Source organism: Lepidothrix coronata, unplaced genomic scaffold, assembly GCF_001604755.1.
Source record: "Lepidothrix coronata isolate B3197 unplaced genomic scaffold, Lepidothrix_coronata-1.0 Scaffold397, whole genome shotgun sequence".
Lineage (NCBI taxonomy): Eukaryota > Metazoa > Chordata > Aves > Passeriformes > Pipridae > Lepidothrix > Lepidothrix coronata.
The window spans coordinates 119628-125459 of NW_016690577.1; the positions used below are offsets into that span (position 1 = coordinate 119628).

Consider the following 5832-nt stretch of genomic DNA (forward strand, 5'->3'; position numbering starts at 1 on the left):
AACTTAAATGATTCTGTGATTCCTTACCCACCTCCTGGCTTTCAGGCTTTGGAATTCATGATCCCTGATGTGATTTGTAAGGTCGCTTTCCTGTTTTTTCAATTCCCTCATTATACTGCCTGAGACATCAATTGGTATCCCAGCTCCTGGCTGCAGAACCAGCTTCATATCGAGACACACGGACCCAGTGCATCACATTGCACAGGTGAATCATCTCCAGGAGCTGATGTTTGACTGCATCCATGGACACTTGGCTTCCTGGTTGTAGATAATGCTCAAAAAGCAGTGGGACAGGAGCAGTGTGAATCCATCAGTGCATGACCCAATTACAAAAAAATCCTTCCCTGTGAGGGTGGTGAGGCCCTGGCACAGGGTGCCCAGAGAAGCTGTGGCTGCCCCATCCCTGAAAGTGTTCAAGGCCAGGTTGGACAGGGCTTGGAGCAACCTATTCAAGTGGAAGGTGTCCCTGCCCATGGCAGGGGGATAGAATGAGATGATCTTTAAGGTCTCTTCTAACCCAAACCATTCTACCATTCTATGATTCTATGACCTGGCTCCTGAGAACCCACAGAACCCTGGGAATGGCAAGAGGGTGTCATCAGGATGCAACGGCTTTGGAGATGAGGGGAGAATAGGGTGGGAATTGTCCCCCCCTCATGACATCTCTATCACTCACGAGGTTAGTACCCCATTTCCAAACACATGCAAACCCACAAAACTTGGCACTCCCGTGCTAATCTTGAACCTTCAGCCTGACTTGAATCAATGCTGCTCTCTCCACTGTTTAAATAAATTATTAGAAAACCTCTGCCAAATGCATAAATCCCATCCTAATGCCCCCTGATGTCAGAGGGAAGGTGCCTGGTAACATTGTTGGTCCTTGGATCAGGCCTCAGAAAAGCAGCTGCAAGATATTAACCCACAGGCTCTGAAATTCATCTTTGCTTTAACTCGGTCTAAACCTTTGTAAATAACTCACGATAGGTCAGGGAAAAGAGAAGCCAACAGCTCTGAACCGGCTGTGTTCCCCTGTCCTATAAAATCAGCTTACGCTCTTTGGAGAGAGGAAACAAATTCACCCAGAGTGGTGGCAGTTCCCTTCCCACAAACCAAACTGTTCAAGAAGCACAGAAATCACTGTGATGTTGCTTCACCTTTTTCCAGGGCTGATAACAATTTTCTCCTTGTTCTGCTCAGCATTCCCACAGTGACTGTTTCCTATCACTTCCCAATTGCCAAGAAATCCCCTCCTGCTGCTGCAAGAAGCGTGACAGCTCCTAGCAACTGTCTCCTCATGGCGGTAAAAGCAAGGTAGGAGAGGAGCAGGTATGTTTTCTTCTGGCATGAGATATCGTGGGCAACGTGGTCATCTTGAAGGAAATCAGGCTTTAGGAGGGTGGGTCTGTCCTAGCTTGGGGGAATCATGCCATCTTCCTCTGGCTTCAGTTGTGCCAACCAGCACCTCAGAGTGCCACATTAAGATGAATTATAAACTGAACACCAATTTCTTTTGTTCTTTAAAGCGGTTCTGAAGGGGCAGGTGCTGTTACCTGGCTCAGCTGAGAAAATTGCTCGGCGCTGCAGCAGTTTGTGTCGTGATTATCAACTCCCCAACTGGGAAAACAATGGTTCAATAGGGAATTACAGAGGTGGAACAGAGTGAAGATGGGCGGTGATGGCTGAACATCATGTGAAGATCTCCACAGGCAGAAATATGGAAATTATAGAATATTTTCCACGATGCAAAGGGCAGGATTCCCGTGCAGTGTTGGCATATGCAGAGCAGCTGGGAAAGGTGGGGATGGAACGTACCACGCTGTCACTTCTGGGGAAAGCAGCCAAATGCACTGACAGTTCTCATGTAGGCTGGCTCCAAACCAAATGGCTTCCCAGCAGGATTTCCAAATTACTACCTTGACCACTGCATGTGCTTCTTCCACGGTCTGAAAATCCATCTATGTAAATGAACATTCCTTCATTGTACCAGGATAATTAATTTCTGCCCTAAAGTGCTGCTTTCCAGTTCACATTTCTCTGGTCCCTGTGAGGATCTTAACAAGGCTGAGAAGCCTCAGGCCTCACCCTGCCTGCATCGAGAGCTGTTTAACTGCTTGTGACTCCTCTCCCAAACCTTGGAGGGGGCACCTCCACAGGCCAGAGCTTTGCAGAGCCCATCCAATTGCATTGCAAAGATGAAGGGCATCCAAGGGCTTGCTTAAAGTGCTGCTGAAATGTGGTCTCCTCTGGAATGAAACACAATCATTGATTAACAACATGCACAATTAGCCTTTTAAAGTCCAGCTCGAGAAGAAATTGCAGACAGGAGCAGTCATGGCATGAGGAGGGCAGAGCATCTGGCTCCAGATCACTGCTGAATTAGGTGTCGGAGCAGCCTGGATCCTAACAGCTGTGTTAAACCAGGTGCACTGCTGTTTTCCTATCAACAGGGATTACATTGGTTAAAACCATTTATTTGATACTGACTAATCGAGGAAGGCCCAGAGGAGCTGGGAAATGAAAGGGGTAATCAGATATTCCAGAGCTCTCCCACTCAGAGCACGCACGCGAAATGTTCAAAGCCAACACGGTGCAGGTGCATATTCCCAAATGCAGACTGGGTTGGCAAATGACTCGGTTTTCCATGGGAGCTACTGTGTCCACAAAGAACTTCCCGGGCTCCAGCTGCCATCTCGTGGTCATATGAGACATCTCCCTATTTTCTTCCCCTTCTGATTACCACTGTTCGTGGCCCAAGCAGTACTTTTCCAGGATTGGAAATGTCAAAAATTTATGGGAAATGTTTTCCTCGGGAAAGCCCTGGTTGAAAGCATCATATTCCCAAATTGCAGTGGGTTTGACCTTCTCACCACACATTAGAGAGGATACTTGGTTTTCCATCGTTTGGAAAACAGTGACATTAGGAAAAGGTGGATTCCAAGGGAGCGGAGGTGTTTAACATCGCTCTTTGTCCTTGAAACCTGCAGGGAATTTTAAGCAGTGTTTAGCAGCACACTCAGGTTTGAACTTTGCTGCTGTCTTCCTCTGACTCCTGGTTGACACCTTCTGGCCCACCACCCCAGTAGGAAAGCTCCAGAAGGCTGTAGGATCTGCAAAGCTGGTCCAGCACGCGGCAGTCCCTCCAAGCTGGTGGCTCTGTTGTTTCTTTCCTCTGAGCACTTGCTCCAGCCCTGCTCCATGCAGGAGATCCCCGAGCCATCTGCAGCCCCAGGAAATCCAGTGAAGCTTTGAAGAGGATCAGAGTCCATCTGCACAGAACAGCTTGTGGTACAGAGAGTCCCAGGGTAACATCCTGGCCCCAGGGAAGATGATGGGAGTTTGGCTGGTTTTGAAACAGGACCAAGGTTTTTTTTCCAATGTGATTCAGTGTGTCAGCAGGACTTACAGATGCTCATGGGGCTGCTCTGTGCATAAAATAAGGCTCATTTAGAAGGGACCTTAAATACTATTTCATTCCACGGGCAGAGACACCTTCCACTAGACCAGGTTGCCCCAAGCCCTGTCCAGCCTGGCCTGGAACACTTCCAGGGATAGGGCTGCCACAACTTCTCTGGTCAACCTCTGCCAGGGCCTCACTGCCCTCACAAGCAAGAATTTCTTCTCAAAAGCAAAGCCAGGATCTCATGTCCCAGTAGGACCCTTGGACCAGCTGCTGTTACAAAATGTTCATGTGTTGTGCAAGGTCCTCGGATCAGAAAAGGCCACTTTCTTTTTATGCACTTTTCTCGTTTAGAGTAGATATTGAGTCAAAACTTCACAGCATATGATAGCAATAAAATCCAAACGTTTTCCCTCGTAAAACTGGGATCTGCAAAAAACAAAATTAACGGGACTTACAGGCTGAAATAGAGCGGTAAATGGGTAAGGAGAGAAGAGGTTGCTTAAATTTACTTCTAATGCCAAGGAGAGCAAGACTGGGTTGCATGCCTTCAGAACTAGGTCAAATTTCTTCATCCAGAGAGAGTAATCAGGCACTGAACAGGCTCCCCAGGGCAGTGGTCACAGCCCCAAGCCTGACGGAGCTCAAGGAGCACTTGGACAAGCCTCTCAGGCATATGGTGGGATTGTTGGTGTGTCCTGTCCAGGGCCAGGAATTGGACTCAATGATCCTTGTGGGTCCCTTCCAAGTCACAGAATTCTATGAAATTTCATTGTCCAGCTCATAGGAGCTGGAGTAGGTGAGATAACAGAAAAATTCACATAACATTAGAACATCATAAACACTTTTGGGGGTCTGGGTTGGGGTTTTTTTTGGTCTGGTTGGTTGGTTTTGGTTTGGGGTTTTGTGTATAAACAAAACATACACACACAAAAAAAGTGCCAGAGGCTCAGTCACAACAAAATGCACACGAGGTGCACCATATATTTTGAGGTGAGTCCTGATTATTGCCTCTCAGGCTCCATCAGCACCTTGCTGTTGTGCAGGACTGATGCAACGTTCCCGTAATCTTTGTATATCCCACTGGCAAACAAGTCCCCTCTTATCTCTTCTTATCCTTCTAACCTGCTTCCCAATCAGATGAAAGCATATTTCATGTGCTTTGCTCAACTCAGAGATAAGAATCACCAGCAAGAAAGGAGCTCACCTGCCAGGTAAGCAAGGTTTGTAGCAGTATTTTGCTGCAGAAATGACTAAATAAATCCTCATGACAACACTGGTGAATTTGTCTTCAGGAAAATACCTGAAGGCATGAGCTTCAAAACACAAAATACTGGCAAAAATATTTGCAAGGCAGTTCTGCCCTTTGGGGTTTCTTCTTCTATCATCAGTCTTGGCCATGACACCTCATCCTCTTCTGGGATTCCCAACCACCACCACAGGACCAGCAACATCTGAGCTACGTTTATACATGGCTGAGGTGCTGGTAAACTGTGAGGACTCTCTGTGAAGATGGAATCACAGAATCATTAAGGTTGGAAAAGCCCTCTAAGATCATATCGAGTCCAACCTGTACCCCAGCACTGCCACGTCCACCACTGACCCGTGTCCCCAAGTGCAAAATCCACACGGCTTTTAAATCCCTGCAGGGGTGGTGAATCCACCACTGCCCTGGGCACCTGTGCCAGGGTTGAAAAACCCTTTCCATGAAAAATTTTCCCTAATAGCCAACATAAACATCCCCTGGTGTAACGTGAGGCTGTTTCCTCTCCTTCTGCCCCTTCTTTCCTCTCCTTCTGAACCTTGACCCTGGTTCCCCCCTCCAGTCAGGGAGTTGCAGACACAGAAGGTGCTGAGAGGTGTATGTGGGGTGAGGGCATTGCTGTTCCTTCTGAAATGCATTTTAGCCTCAGCTTTGATCATTCTGAGAAGTTTTATTTTTCTCAGGTTTGAATATTCATATTATTATGCCTTAATAGAAAACCATTTGCAAACCAATCAATGCCCAGATTTTTTGCCTCTGTTCATGTTTGGAAGTTGACTCTCAGTGGACCACAGGAAGGCAAATGAGCTGCAGGTTTGAGATGGAAAGCAAACTTCCAAATACTTGACATTCTCAGGTTCTCCAATTCAGTGACATTGGGAAGTTTGCAATTTCCTTCAGCTCCTTGTACTGAGGAATGGGAAGTCAGGCTTTCCTGAATTTAGGAGGATTAAATGTCACATTTTTCTGGGCCTTGCCAGCCAAGATGTTTTTGTGCTGCAGGTCATGACTTCCATGAAGAAATCAGGCCAGGAAGGAGCCACAGCTTCTGCCTTGGCACAGATGCCAAGCCTTGCCCCCAGTGGCTGCAGCCGCTTTTGGGAATGGATTCCTTCCAAGCTGGGGCAGGTTGGTCGGGCTGGGGGAGGCCCCAGGGCCCATGGCAGTGTGT

General features: G+C 47.5%; 1 long non-coding RNA gene across 1 annotated transcript; it reads left to right on the forward strand.

The window, feature by feature from the left end:
- Positions 1-578: 578 nt before the first annotated feature.
- On the forward strand, positions 579-2324 carry LOC108509738. Its single transcript, XR_001878695.1, has 3 exons — positions 579-679; positions 1198-1311; positions 1524-2324. It is a non-coding gene; the product is annotated as an uncharacterized LOC108509738 (long non-coding RNA).
- Positions 2325-5832: the final 3508 nt, after the last annotated feature.